Source organism: Talpa occidentalis, unplaced genomic scaffold, assembly GCF_014898055.3.
Source record: "Talpa occidentalis isolate TD23 unplaced genomic scaffold, MPIMG_talOcc4v2.1 talOcc4.12, whole genome shotgun sequence".
NCBI lineage: Eukaryota > Metazoa > Chordata > Mammalia > Eulipotyphla > Talpidae > Talpa > Talpa occidentalis.
This window is the reverse complement of record NW_023601212.1, coordinates 78,395,346-78,411,248: the sequence shown is the minus strand read 5'-3', so window position 1 is coordinate 78,411,248 and position 15,903 is coordinate 78,395,346.

Genomic DNA, 15,903 nt, shown 5'->3' with positions numbered 1-15,903 from the left:
TGGCAAAGCTCCACCCTGTAGACAATGACGACCCCTCCTCACTGCCCTCCGCAGGAATTCACGACTTTGGAGGGAGACTGTCATGCAAGAAACATTCCATGTTTTCCTTGGTGCATGCTCTGGGAACGTGGTGAGAACGGCTGTCCACATTGCATCCACATACTTGGGTGGCTGCCGGAATGCTGGGCCGACCAGGCCAGCTGTGTCTTCAGTCCAGAGGGGCCTGGCCCTGTGGAGTCAGCTCTACCACCTGCCTGGCAGCCCAGGTAGAACTAGAACTACAGCTGAGGCAGGGATCTGAGAGGAGTTTTCAAGGATCAGAGGTGGACTGCTCCCCACCAGGGCCCAGGCCCTACTAGCCAAGCCCTGACTTTGTGTCTGGGAGACAGAGACATGGGTGCCAGTTCTCATACAGGATGCACCCATGTGACTTTGGGCAAGTCACACCCTGCTCTGAGCCTCAGTCTTACCCTCTGTACAGTGAGGTGTATAGAATCCCCAAATTCTATGGGGGCTGAAGCTAGAAACTTTGGATCTTGACCAGGACAGCTCACACCAAAAGGATAAAAAGAGGCCCACCATTGTCCCTACATCCACAACCACAAAGGCAGGGACACCCCAGCCTTAGCCCCTGCTGGCGTCCTGCCTACAAATGCCTCCCCTCCTCTTTCTCACTTTCAGAGCAGAGGCCAGCTGTGGGGCCCCTCTGAGAAGGCCAGCTTCTCCTTCCTCCAAGGCCTCTAGCTTCACATTAGTCTTCCCCAACCTGTGACAAAGCAAGTTAAGGCCCTGAGGGTGCTGTCTGTGTGTCTCTGTCCCCACTGGAGCGCCCAGGCCCACTCCTCAGGTGGCCCTAGCACATCTCTGGGCCTTGGCCTGAGGATGGCTGACATGCCACCCTATCCCTCCAGCCAGTCCTGAATGTGCCGCTTGACCACGGAGCCTGCAGAGGGGCAGCCCTGGCCCCCAGCCCCAGGCCCAGGCCTGCTGTCTGCTCGGCAGGAGTTAACAGCAGCACTCCAAACCTTCTGTTTTTAATTTGGACATGGTGGACAGGGCTTAAGGATTTTCATGTTTTCTTAAACACTTCTGGGCTGGGGCCCGGGACAAGGGCCGAGGACAGATGACTTCAGGGAGAAGAGTCAGATCCTACCTGCCCCTCTAGATGGCCACATTAGAACAGCAGACATGGGGATGTCTCTCCCATAGGCCTCTTGGTACTGGGGCCGAAAAGTGGTAGACCCCAGACAGCTCCTTTTAAGGGCAAGGAAGCTGAGGCTCAGGGAAGGAGCGAGATGGCCCAGGGCCACAGGGCACAGGGCATATAGCTGGATGGAGCCCCCAGTACCTGCTCCTCAGTCTTTGACTGGACAGCTTCTGACATGGCTGCTCTGAAGCGGGGTCTCTCCTGGGTGTCAGAGGCACAGACTGAGATGGGCTTCTCTATGTGAACAGCCTGTCTTGCGTGATCTGGGCCTCAGGCCACTGCTATGGCACACAGGTGTGTGTCTGTGTGAGAGATTATGTCCTGTGAGGACTGACCCTGGCTGACTGGCATTCCAACTTGGGGGATTCTAAATGAATACAGAAATGATCCCTGAAGCTATAGTCTTTAATTTGGGGGATTCTGAGGATCTGCCAGAGAATGACCAGAGGTCTGCCAGAGAATGACCTCTCAGGGTAAGTGCACCAGCTTCCTGGCTCAGGGCCTCACCTACGATCCCTGGAGCTAAGAATAAGGCCTGAGGTAGGCAGGGCCATGGTCAATCCTTGGATCCCTTGAGCTGCCCTCCCTGCCTGGCCCTGCCCAGCTGGCGTTTGCCTTGGCCCGCTTCTCAACCCAGCCCCGTGGAGGCCCAAACGCTTGGAATCGGTCATATCCGGCACAGCCGTCTAAACAGGCCTGATGCCCCACAGCCTGCTGGGCCCAAGGGGAGCCCAAAATAACATCTGAGTCAGCGTCCCTGCAGACATCCCCACCCGCTGGGTCCACAGGGAGAGGCCTAGAGGCAGCCCAGACGGAAGATTAGGTCAGGGCAGGCATCCACCTGCTCCCATGGAGTTCTGCCAGTGGTGGGCCCAGCTCAGCAGGCTGTAAGACCACGACAGTCAAGAGAATAAGGATGGAGAGTAGAAGGAAGAAGGGCAGCTCTGCCCTGGGGTGCTTCTGAAGGAGGCAGAGGTGTTTGCAGATGGTGACAATTCTGTGGTCAATGCCACTGCAGAGAGAGAAGCAGGGGGCTGAGAGAGCAAGAGAGAGCCCTTGCCTAGCTGACAGAGTAGGCTCTTAAGCAAGTCCTGAAGGATGGGTTGCACTTGACAGGATGGGAATGGGGGAAACACACCCCAGACAGGAGAAGCCCTGTCCTCTAACTGGAACCGCCATTCACAACAGACCCAGCAGCTACAGCCAGGCACAAACAGGCCCCAGCAGAAGGGACTGTCTGCATTGCACCAGCCACATCCTCCTACCCATTCCTTCAGGTGAACCCCAACTCTGGGAGACTCAGGGGACTTATAATCTCAAGTTCGGTACATCCTGGGCTCAGCACAGGAGCTGGGCCCCTGTTGTCCAGGGCCCAGGATGGGCTGGGGGAGAGGTTCAGGGTCTATTTGGGGCAGAAGTCAGGAGGCACATGGCCTCTGTTCCTCCCTGAAGACGGTCCTCAAGCCTAGGCAGCATTCTGTTCCCCTATTCCCAGGGCAGTGACTCATGTCATTCCCTTCATCTCATCGCTCTTCACAGCTATAAAGTTGTCCTGCCCTCATCTCAGGCGGATACCTGAGACCCCACCAGCCTGCAGCTTAATCCCCAGCTTTCCTGAGAACGGCTCTGCTGTTCTTGGCCCAGGGCCTCCACTGAGCCTGGCACGGCCCTGGCTTGGCCCTCACCAGCGAGCGAGAACTTGGCCAGGGCCCAGCCAGGGCGATGGACATGAAGGCAGCTCAGAACAGGGGGCCCGGGCAGGCAGCAAGGGCCCAGGTGGACTCCGGCTTGGGGCCTACCTCCTAGGGCCCCTCTCACCCAGTGGAGGCAGCAGCAGCCTTCTCCCCTCTTACCTGGTCTAGAAAGCACTCACATGCTGCCCCTCTGAAACACATTAGGGCTTTCCCAGAGGGAAAGAACCAGAAGATTAAGCGCAAAACCCTGGCCTTCCTACCCTCCCTCCCATAAAAGGCTTTGATTACGTCTCTACCATGTTCCCGGCTGCTTGCCAAGCTTGGGGTAGGGGGCTCCGGGATGAATTTCCTCCAGACTCCAAGGGCCTGGCCACACCCCTCCTGCTGCCCCAGTTTCTGGGAAGAGCTTACGCCAGTGGTCTGAATGGGGCCCCAAGGGGTGTGTTTGTGTGGGGAGTGGGGCCCTGGGGAAGACAGCTACACCACATTTGTTGAGCAGTGTGCTAAGTCCAGGACTCCTCACCAACCTCTAATAAATGGGGAAACTGAGGCTCAGAGAGGGTAACTTGTCCAAAGCCAACTAGCTCAAAGTAGAACAGAGGGGCCTCAACCTAAGCTCTGTGAACCCAGATCCCTGCTTTCAACTACTGTGCTGAAAGTGGGGGGTAGGAGGTGGGGTGAGGGGAGAGAGGGATGTTTGTGTCTGTGTATATGTTCCCGTGTATGTGCACATGTGATTGTGTGTCTTGCGTGTGTCCCTTTGTGTGTGTGCACTTGTCCGTGTGGGTGTGCGTCTAGGAAAGGGTAGAGAGCCCTGAGGTCAGCTCAGAGCGAGCAAGGCCATGCCTTGGGGCAGGACCAGGGGATGTGCCACAAACGATATATAAGCAGTCCCTGCGGACCTTGTAGAAACTCTGACAGTCCCCTGATCCCTTTCATTAGCAATTGGGGTTTTCACACCCTTTTGTTTCCAGGCTTCGTTTGTAAACCCATTTTCTAAAATTTACCTAGGAAGAAAACATTTCAACTATGGAATCCCGGTTATTCACCAAGTTTCACTTGTTAAAATTGTTCTACAATCCCACCCTAGGCCTGGAGCTAGAGGGTGGAGGAGTGAGTAACAGCAGGCTCCCTAATTGGCAGATGCCCCTCATGAGATCCGTGATTTGTTAATTCTATTTACTGAATATTGGAGTCAAGGAAATCGTGTGGACTAGGGCTATTCCAAAAGAGGTTGTGTTTACCAGGAAATCCTTCATGCCCAACACAGAGGCTGAAATATAGTAGGTGACCAACCTACAGTTGCTAAATAAACAAGCACATGCCTCTCTGTTGGATGCATAATCCCCTGACTTCCATATCATCTCTATTAATTCATAGCTGAGTGCCCTTGCACCAGTCATTTAAATTCTACTGTCGATGAATCCTAATGCGCAATTGATGCCAACTCCTGCTCCCAGAACACAGGGCCAAGCAACTATCTGATTCTCACCTGCTGAACCTGGAGATCCTCAGAATCCTTTTTAACACTATTTCAGGCGGACACTGCAGTCAATGTGGTTGGTGATGGAACTCATCTGCTGTCCTGGGATGGGACAAGCTCTTCCTGCCCATAAGTCCATGAATAGGTAGCAAGAAGATGCTGGGAACCCAGGCTGTGGGGTTGATTTAGGGAGTGAGGACGTATAGGGTCAAGAGGCTCCCTGGAGATTACTTATCTCAGTCTGGGGACTCAGAGCTCTGTAAACTGGTGAGCTCTGCAGCAGGAGGGAAAACAGATGCAGAGGGGGTGGGGGACCCCACTTGCTGGCTGAGTCCTGACAGAGGTTGGAAGCAGTACTCAGCCTGAAAACCACAGGCAGCTCAGAGATTTCATTAATTCCAGGGCTTGGAGAAAGGGCTGGAGCCAGAGAAAAAGGCACTGAAGCTGGCAACCCAGGAGGGGGGATGTTTCCCAAACACTGGGGCCACCAAGCTTGGGAGGGGTGGGGTGGACAGGCAGAGGCTTAGCTCTGTCGAGATTTAAAATGTTCTTGTGTTAAGGATCATAGACCTATATATTTAAAAAAAAAGACAAAACCATAAAGCATTTAAAAGAAAACTTGGGAGAATATCTTCATGACCTTTGGGTAGGCAAAGATTTCTTAATGGGACAGAGAGAGCACTAACCACTAGAAAAGATCTACAGAATTGATTCTTTAAATTCAAGGACTTCTCTTCATTGCAAGACAACATTAAAAGAAAGGCAAATCACAGTGCAGAAAAGATCTTTCTCACACATGCAATTAACCATAGACTTGTATCAGCATATGTAAAGAACTCCCACAAATCAAAGGGAAAATACCCAACAGCCCAATTTTCAAAAATGGACAGAAGACTTGAACAGGCACTTCACAAACAAGAATACTCAAATTCCCAGAAACCATGAGAAGGTGCTCACCATCATGACTCATCAGGAAAATGAAAGTTAAAACCACAATGAGATACCCACAGACACCCACCAGAATGGTTAAAATGTAAAGGCTGACAATTCTAAGTGTTGACAGGATGTGGATCAAATGAAACTCTCACACATTAGTGGGTGTAAAATGGTGCCATTACTTAAAAAAAAACTGTAAACCTTAAAAAGTAAAACATAGAGTCATGTGTCACTTAGCATTTCAGTCAGCTTTGCACCCCATATTAAATGGTAGTCCCAATAGGCTGTACCATAGAACTTAGGTAGGCAATACCATCAAGGTTTGTAGAATATATTCTATGACGTTCACACAACAGTTAAATACTAAATGGTGCATTTGGCAGAACATATCCCTGTCGTTGAACCATGTATGACTGTAATTACCATAAAACCTTGCAATTCCGGTCTCCCTGGTGACGCAAGGGGTTAAGTACAGCACTATGAAGCAATCCACAACTTCTGCAGCATGAGTTCCATCCCCGGCTGGCCAGGGAGCAACTCACATGGTGCAGCAGACCTCTCCTGTCTCGCCCCTTGCTCCCCTCAGCAGCGTACCTCAGTTGATCTGCCTGTTTTGTTCCCCACTCTGACTCTGGTGAATCCTCTTACCCCCTGCATGTCTGGCCTATAACCCCCAGCTCTTGCAGGCACAAATAAATAAATCTTTAAAAAAAAAAACAACAACCTTGCAATTCCACTCCTAGCTCTATACCCAGGACACATGACCACAATAAAACAAGAACGTTCCCAGCAGCATTATTTGTAAAAGTAAAAAAATGGGAACAATCCAAATGGACATTAACATTAGAATGGGTAAATAATTCATGGTGTATTTATGAGCTAGAATAATGCACAATAATGAAAAGGAATGAACTCTTGCTATACACAACATGGACAAACTTCACAGATGCAAGATCAGCAAAGAAACCGGCACAAAGAGTATACACTTTTTGTGATTCTATTTATTCCATTGTATTATTATTATTATTATTCCAATTACTCCATTTTATTTGTTTCCTGGGATCACAGTAACAAATGACCACAAACTTTGTGTAAAAACAGCAAATTTATTTTCTGTCAATTCTGGAATCTAGAAGTTTGAAATCAAAGTGTCAGAAGGTCTAAATTCCCTCAGGAGGGCTCTAGAAGGAATCCTCCCTCACGTCTTCCTCACTCTTGGTGGTTGGTGGCCCCCTTGGGTTGTCCCTTGGCTGGAGACACATTTCTCCCATCTCTGCCTCTGTCTTCCCACGGCCGCCTTCTCTCTGAGTGTCTGTGTCCCTGAGGCTTCGGATGGTCTTATGAGGACACCAGTCATGGGATTTGGGACCCACCCTCATGCAATGGGATCTCATCTTAATGTAGTTATATCTGAGCCCCTATGTCCAAATCAGTCACATTCAGAGGGACCAGAGATTAGGATTTAAACATCTTTTGAGAAGACAAAATTCAAGACATGACAATGTTCAAGAAAAGGCAAAGCTAATCTGTGGTGAGCAACATCAGCTGAGCAGTCATCTCTATTTGGTACCAACTGGGAAGGGACAGGGGGCACCAGCTGGGTAGGAAATGCTCTATTTGTTGATTGCGATGACATGGTACACAGTCTCAGTGTGGACAGTCTCAGGCTGTGTGCCCTTCCTGTGTGCATGGCAGTCTCACTCTAGAATGCTCTCGTGGAGCTGAGGGAGCAGATGTCAACACACACCACACCACACACCTAGTCAGACTGACGACAGATACACGGCCCTCACCGACACCTCCCAGACAGGCCTTAGTCTCCTCCTCTGTCTGCGACCTGCAGCAGTTGGCGGGAAGGCCTGCCAGGCTGCCCTGGTGATTTCAAGCGCAGGAGGGAGGATGTGTCTCTCTCCCAGAGTTGAAAATCAAAACCCATGTGTGCTGGGAACCACATACCCCTCCAGGCACAATTCCTCCTCTGAAGCCTGGAAGAACAGCTGGGTCTGCTTAGGATGAATGGCTTCATACAAACCTGGGGACCTGAGAGCCTCAAACTCGGCAGGAGTAGAACCCTAAGAGGCAAAGAAAGATGGGGTGGAGGGGTAGGGGGTGAAGAGACACACAGAGCCAGAGATACACAGAGAGAGCTTGAGTCCCAGATGCAGAGGGGGTGTGAGCAGGAAACACCTACTCTTCGTTCACTCACTTCCGATCCCCAGCAGGCGTGTGTTCTGGGTCAGGACATGATGGGTGCTGGGAACACAGAGGGCTGACAGCATCAGCCCCCAAGGAGCTCCTGGCAGGGAAGTAGCGACCCCAGACATCCAGACGGAGGGGTGGCCAGCCTGGAGGGAAGGTCTGCCTCCTGCTCTTCTCAAGAGAGTTTGTGCCTCATTCGCCCCTTCCACACCCCCTGAGAACACAGATGCGGCCGAGTCCAGAAAGGAGAAGTGACAGGCCAACCTGCAGAGGGCTGTGCGCTTAGAAGGGGAGGACCAGCAGAAGGGCCAGCTCCAGGAGATGTGCTTCAGACCACTCTGAACCCTGAAGCTTCCTCCCTGCTTCTGCCTGACATTGCTCTGTCTGAGTATAGGGTCTGGGGAAAGACACGAGACTTGGAATAAGGTTCAAAGTCCCACTGTGCCATTACTGGTTGCCATTACATCTGAAGTGGGCTAGTCACTTAATTTCTCTGGGCCTCAGTTTACTCATTTGAAAAAAAGGGAGGAGAATATTTTAAAATACAGGTTTGACATTAATTCCAAAGAGCACCTGCACCCCTATGTTTATAGCAGCACTGTTTACAATAGCTAAGCTTTGGAAACAGCCCAAAAGCCCAAAAATAGATGACTGGATCAAGAAGATGTGGTACATATACACCATGGAATATTACTCAGCATTCAAAAAAGATAAACACATGCAGTTTGCAGCAACATGGATGGAGCTGGAAGGGATCATGCTCAGCAAAATAAGCCAGAAAGAAAAAGAAAAATACCGGATGGTCTCACTCATAGCAGGAATCTAGAAAACTTAAATAAGGGACCAGGAAAATGAATAACTATAAGAAAGAAAATATCAAAATCAACAAACAACTATGAACCAGAGACGGGGCGGGGCGGGGAAAGGAGGGATTGGGGTTAAAATCAGGGGGTTGCAATTGTATGGGGAATATAAAAATAAAAAAATAAAAATAAAAATAAATAAAATAAAATACAGGTTTGATGATGAAGCCGGCAGGTCAGGAAACCCCTGCGTTGGTAAGATAATTAGTTAGACTCACAATTCCAAGGGAAGGGGGCACCCCGTGCAGACCCACACAGGGAGGTACCAGGTCAGAGGCAGAGGGAGCAGGGTTGGCAGGTGCGGACTCTGACAAGACCTTTTATTATGGTTTCCATGGGAAAGAAGAGGTGAGGGAGTGTAAGCATGTGTAGGATTGGCTGGTTGGAATCATTCCAGCAGGATCTAGGGTGCAGGGGCTGAACCTGGCTGTCTGGCACCTAGCCCTACTGTGCAGGGGGAGAGTGACTCTGAGAGTGAGAGCTTTGGGCCTTGGGCTCTGCATTGGTTGGTTTGCATTTGAAGGGCAGGCATCCTGTTGTGAGTTATGTGCTAGCCCTTCCTGGGAGGACAAGTCCCTCAGGGTCAACAGGGCCCAAGATGTCAAGGCATCAATAGTACAGAACAAAAAGTTCTGCGTAATACACAGGACTAACTGTACCCCTGTAATTGTCTGGAGATTAGACCAGTTATTGGTAGAGATGCTCCTGTGTAGAGGTGAAGCCACATCTCACCTCTTTTGGGAAGCCTTCAGGGACTGACACTCTTAGCATGTCACCAAGGGATACCCTGGAACTCCCTAACTTGCATGATCTAAGGGCTCTGTCCATCTGTGCACACAAAGACAAAGCATCCTTAATGTAAAAGTACTTTATTAGAATTAATGTACAGAGAGAGAGAGAGAGAGAGAGAGAGAGAGAGAAGAAAGGATAATAGTTTCCCAACAAAACACCCAGTTACCCATTCACTTGTGGGCAAATGTCCAGTCAAACAGGGTCAGCCTAAAATCTTGCCACAACTGTAAGGCACCTTTTGGTGGGGAAACACTGGAAGGGCCTGAGAGGGGTCAGGCTAGTCTGGGACAAAAGGAGAAAAATCAAAGCACAAATCAAGGTAACGGCTGCCATTGTCAGCTTCCCCGTGTCTCCTTCAAGTGTCTCAACATGTCTCTCTTCCACGTGTCTCCTCGAGCACCCCAAGGCCCTGGTGCAAGTCCAAAGCTGAAAATCAAGTGCATTCTTCTCCTCCACGTGCCTCCCCCTTCTCCACGTGTCTTTCCTGCGTCTCTGTGGGGCCCACCTGCCTTCCAAGTTACACAGCTTCATCTGGCGCTCAGCCATGCGCCCTGGTTCCCAGCCACTAGCCCAAGGCTGCTGCATGTCAGTGGGGGCAGGGAACATGTCCCTCCCTCTTTTAGGGAGAGGCTCTGTGTAGGGTAAGGTAAAAGGTATCAGGCTTTTCTGCCCTCCCACCATTAGGATAGATGACCAAACCCTGCGGTCCCGAATGCATGCCTGATAGTGGGCACCTGGAGTGGGGCGTGGGCATAGGTAGATGGGATTCACCTGGGCTAAGACTGGGCTTTTAAGGGCGGCGTCACGGGGATGCAGGCAGAAGCAGGAGAGCAGAAAGGCAGAGACAACGTGAGAGAACGCCAGAGAGCCCAGAAAGACTGAAGACTTGCTGGGGGCTGGGAGGCTGGCAGGCCTCCCAGCCCCCCAGCACCCCTGCCTGCCATGTGCACTCCTCACACGGGTTAAATCCCAATAAAAGCCTGCAAAAACCACTGAGGGCTCTCTCTTCTTTACCCCATCTGCTGGATCAGAAAATCTGTTCAGTGGCCTGTTCCTGCCCCTTACGCTCTGTTACAGCACCTCTTCTCTTTAACGTCGCTGGTTCCCCCCATTAGCACCATGGACATTTGTTTCATTTTCCTATACTCGTGAACTCTCACTCATGTGGTTCTGGGGAGGCAGGATTCTCACCAGAGTAGCTGATGAGGAAGGAATGGGCAGCTCAGTCCGAATCAAAGAATATTGTGAAAAAATATTGAGAAGAACTGTACACCACCGGGATGCTGAGATCATCTGGTAATACAACTTGATTGGGGAAGACCTCTCAAAGAAGTTACTGTGGGTGAGGGGCCTTCTCCCCTTACAGGGTATTTTGAGAATTGTTTCAGGAAGTACGCACAGCTCCTCAAACCCACCCAACAATCCCAGGCAAGAATCAGAACCCGAGTATCTGCAAGGGGATGGGTGCAATGAGCCTGTGATGATTAGGATAGGAATCAGAGTGTCCAGAGGACTTACTTCCAGAATGTTCCCTCATTGCATATGGGGCCTACAGGAGGAAGGTGGTGGCCCATTCCTAAGCCATTTTAAGCCCTATGGAGTGGGCTGAATTTTGTCCCCCAAGTTCATATGTTAAGCTCCTAACCCTCAGAATGTGACTGTATTTTAGAGATAACAGGTCTTTAAAGAAGCAATTAAGTTAAAATCAACTTGTTAGGATGGGCTGTAGCCCAACATGACTGGTGTCTTTTTAAGGAGAGGACATTAGGACAGAGACACCTGCAGAATAACTATTGTGTCTGGACACAGCAAGAAGGCGGTCATCTGCCCAGCAGGAGCAAGACCTGGGGAGAAATCACGCCTCCCAGCATCTTCATCTCAAACTCCTAGCCTCCAGGACCATAAGAAAATGAATTCCTGTTGTTTAATCCCCCCTAGTCTGTGGCAGCCAAAACGGGCAAATACACCCTCCAGAAACTTCTGGTGGCTTCACCTTCTTTCCATCAGCAGAAGCCGTGGTTGGGAGACACAGGTGATCCTCATGCAGAGAACCCTGAGGTTCAGGATTAAGCCCATGGCTCTCACCCTGAGTGCATGTCGGTATCAGCTGATGGGCTTATTAATGAGGACCCTGAGGTTCAGGATTAAGCCTATGGCTCCCATCCTGAGTGCATGTCGACGTCAGCTGATGGGTCTCACCCCCAGTGTTTCTGGTCTCCCCCCCAGTGTTTCTGGTCAGAAGGACCGGGGCCTGAGAATCTTCATTCTAGCAAGTTTGAGCTCATGAGGGGCTGATGCTACTGAGAACCTATGATCACAATGCTCGCTAAACCCGAAGAGCCCAGGCCTGACCCAGAGTGCCCTGTCAGAGGGTCGTTTGCAGACACAGCTGATCTAGACCAGGGTTTCTCAGGCTCTGCTGTGCTCTGCTGGGAAGCTCCAGGAAGTTTTATAAACACCAGTGCCTGAGTCTACACAGAGTGTATGGTCTGGGGCACAACCTGAATAGGAGGATTAAGAATCTCCCAGGGGTTCTATGTACAGCCAGTTTTGAGAACCACTATCTCACTCTGCAACGACACTGTTCAGTGGGAGCTCTAGGCCCAGAGGCAAGGGAAGTGCCCAGGGTCACGCAGGGACAGATGCCGTCAGGGCCAGGACCCTGCCTTCTCACCAGAGTGCTGGTTTCATCTTTACAACCCCAGAAGCCTTTCTTCAAATGACATGTGCCTCAGAACCCCAGGCTATAAACCAAACAAAACTACGTCTTATTTGCTGTTGGCTGCGTGGGGCTGGGAGCATGCCCACCCAACAGCCCCACCTCCATCCTTCGGGCGCTGAGGAAATCATTGACTCCCCCAAGATGTCGGTCTCAGGGGGCCTTTGGGGAGCCTGGAGGGCTTTGGGGCTGGAAAAGGCACAGCTGCCACCTGAGAATAATGGTGACCAAAGCTGGGGGCCAAGACCCCAGTTCTTATCAGCTTGGCAGGCGCCTGACATATCACCAAGTTAAGGGCAGAGTAGGGAGGTGAGTAGCAAATAAGTAGCAACTTATTAAATCATGCATTGACTCAGTCACCTGGCCCCAGTGGGCACAGCCTGTACAGTGGTATCTTCCAGACTTTCTGTGAGATGGATGCGGGAAAAAATTCAACCTAGTCCAGCACTACATGCAAGCACAGAACTCAGAAGATTCAAGACAACGCTGATTTGATCACTTGCATCATACTCTCATCTATTCTCTTCTCTTCTCTTCTAATCTTATTTTAAAATGCTGTTCACGACCCACTAAGTCAATTTCACACCCACCAATGGGCCACAACATGTACTTGGAAAAGTGGTGTTAAAGCATAAGAACCTCTATCAGAGGCACGGGGTATGAGCTGAGCGGGAGGGGCCAGTGTCTTGAGTCAGTTACTGCAGGCTGTAAGTAGGGTGGTGACAGAGCTTTCGGTGGGATCTGTGCTTTCGGAAGGCAGGCAAGCAGGCCGCTTGGGTGGGCTGAAGGGCAACGCCAGCTCCAATAGGGCTGCCTTCAGACTTCGTGCTTTTGCATACACCGCTCAGAAGACATCTTCCTTTGAGAGAAGGGAAGAGGGATTCAGCCCCAGCATCATCTCCTCCAGGAAGCCTTCCTGACTGCTCCCATCCCTATCCCCAGACTCCTTCCCGAGCAGCAGGTATTGGTTTCCTGTCTATGCCCCTTCCTAGACCTGAGGTCCAGCCAGAGAGGGCAACTCAGGAATGTGGAAAACAGAATGAAGGAGGGCGTAGATAACCCGGGCCCAGCGGGAGCCCCTGGCCCAGCCTTGCCTGCCTCCCACCCCGCATCCTGGCAGCTGCCCTGCCCTCCCTGTGGGACCCGCCCGGTGCCACAGGGATCAGGCCAGTTGAGGGTTCCGGGCATGGTTGGAAGGGTCTGCCCAGGGCAGGGAGTAGCCAAACGTGATGTCGGGATGGAGACCGGCAGAACCCCGGAGGAAGAGAACTCCTTCCCGGCAGTGTTCCCGGCTCAGGTTCTTGGAAGTGTTCCTGGGCATGAGGGTTGCGGGGGCAAGGTGATAAAGGCACACTGAGGGAGCATGGGCCGGGGAGAGCGGGGAGCATTGACATCTCTGCACACTAGCTCCCATGCCCCGCACAGCCATACCAGGGGCAGGCAGCCCACCCCAGGCCTATGTGCCCAGCCCAGGGAAAGGAGAGCCTTGCTCTCTGGGTACTGAGTGTGCCCCAAAGATGGGACCATCACCCCACTGGAGAACTCTGTGGCTGGTGGGATGAAATTCCCCAAAGGCCACAGCTCCAGGCCACATGTCTTGGGGTGAGCTCATACCAGTTGTGTGCTTCCTGGAAACTCAGTTTCCTCACCTGAGTAACTGGGTCATTTAAAGCATGAACAAACCCCTGTGGGTGTCCATCCGTGTCCTGCTCCTGCCACACTCAGCAGCTGCAAGCCAGAGCAGGCTGAGCCCCTTCTCTTTGAATGAGTATCCTAGAAGGAAGTTGGCCAATGTGGGTCCCAGGAGCCATCACTTCTTACAAACATCTAGCCCAGGTCCCCAGCTCCCAGCCTTGGCAAGATTCTAGCACATTTCCAGGGTGCACAAAAGTGCACAGGCTCCCACGAAGGGGTCAGTGAAGCCAAGGCCTCTCTGTCTTCAGGCTCCATGCAAGATGCCTGGATTTCGGTATGGGCGGAGGGTAGACGCAGAGAGACCCAGTAACTGGGATGGAATTTACTGCTGCCTGCCCATGTGACAGGGGCTCCGAGTTAAAATTAAATAGCTCTAAAGGAGATACAGAGAGCTCTTTCTGGCAGCCTGAGTTTGTGGACAGAGCTCCTAACCCTCATGTTTATAAACTGGGATAATAATATCCCCAATGCAAATGGAGATGTGCTTTGTAAACTGTCAAGTGTCAAACAAATGAGAAGCTTGTTCTGGACTCCTCCATCCCAGGTCCCATGGGGAGGAGGTGCGCTGAGCAGCACGGCTCGTAATGTTCCCTCCAGACCACAGCAGACAGCCCATGAGGCGATGTGGGAAGAGCACGGGGCAGAACGGCCAGTCCAGGACAAACCCCCCTTCCCCAGCCCACACCGGCCAAGGACCCAGACTGACAAATGACTCAGTCACGCAAACACCCAAGCCAGGCAGAGGCACGACTGTTGAGATGGTGCTGGATCAGGAATCTCGAAGTTTGCTTGGCTCCATAGCAGGGACAGCTGGGGTATGGGGGGGGGGTGCGCCCTTACAGGGAGGGGGCTGCTCCCTGGATCTCCACCCCCAACCGCAGGTTGCTTCAGTTGTCTGAAATAGTGTCATGAACCCCCATCCTACTTTTGAGCGCTTGCAGTATGCTAGACTCTTACAGACGTGAGTTTTCGATCTTAAAGACCCCTGTGTCCATAAGAGGAAATGAGGGGCAGGCAGTTTCTGGGGGCTAATCTCTGTTGAGTCACCATGGTCAGATATTACTAGGTTATCCACCCCACACAACTAATCAATATTCATCCCCATCACAGAACACTGGACCCCTCTGCACCCACATTGCTCCTGGCATCCCAGCCAGGGGCTTGCAAAAGCGCCCTGTGCTAGAATTCCAGACCCCTCCCCAACCACCAAGCTCCCGCCTGAGCACAGCCTGTTCTCCCCCCACTGAGGATCCTCATGATGAGGTGAGACTTAACAAGTGGCGCAGACCGGCAGCATTGCATCTGTTTGCAGCCGCAGACACTTTACCTCCAGTGAAGTCTGACACCTGTCCCTGTGGCAGGCTCCTTCCGCTCAGGGCCTGCCCTGGGGGTTCCCACTGCCTCTGGACAGGACAGGCTGCAGGCCTTTCTTGTTTGTTGTTGTTGTTGTTTGTTTGTTTGTTTGTTTGTTTGATGGGGGGTGCTGCAGGGCTGACTTTGGCCTGCTGTTGCTCAGTACCCCTCACTAGGCAGCAGCTCTCTCTGGTCTCCCCTGGGGCTGCCTGTTGCAGGTGTCCCCAGGGACTTTTCTGCCAGCCCTGGAGGATGCCCCTCCTTCCCTGCCTGTCTCCCTGTCCTCATAGCCAGTCCTAGCTCTACCATTTTTTTTAAAGATTTATGTATTTATGCATAAAAGCTGGGGTACAGGCCAGAGGTGTGAGGGGGTGAGAGGATTCACCAGGAACAGAGTGGGAAACAGAACAGGCAGATTGACCAAAGTACACTGCTGAGGGGAGCAGCAGGCAAGGCAGGAAAGGTCTGCTGTGCCATGTGGGTAGCTCCCTGGCCGGCCGGGGGGTAGAACTCATGCTACAGAGGCTGCAGACAGCTTTGTAGATTGCATCTTAACCTCTTGTGCCACCAGGGAGCCCCCCACCCCCCAGCTCTACCTTCTCAGTAGGAGTCACCTTGGCTGTTTCCTCCTCGCTCTTCCCAAGTCAGACCCACTCTGTCCATCCCCGGGTAGTGTCAAGCTGTGCTGTCTACTCTGCGGTTACTGACCACGCATGGCTACTGAGACCTTAAAATACACGTAAGTGTAACATACACACCAGTTTTAAGGCTTAGTAGAAAAAGAATACAAAATCTCTCATTGATAATTTTTCTCTCAATTAAATGCTCAAATGACAACATTTTACTATATTAGGGTGAATATAGCATTGCATTAAAATCGACCACTTAAGGTTTCTTCTAATTTATGTGGCTTCTAGGAAATTTAAAATCACAGGAGGGCTAAGTTCTGGCTTTAATGACTG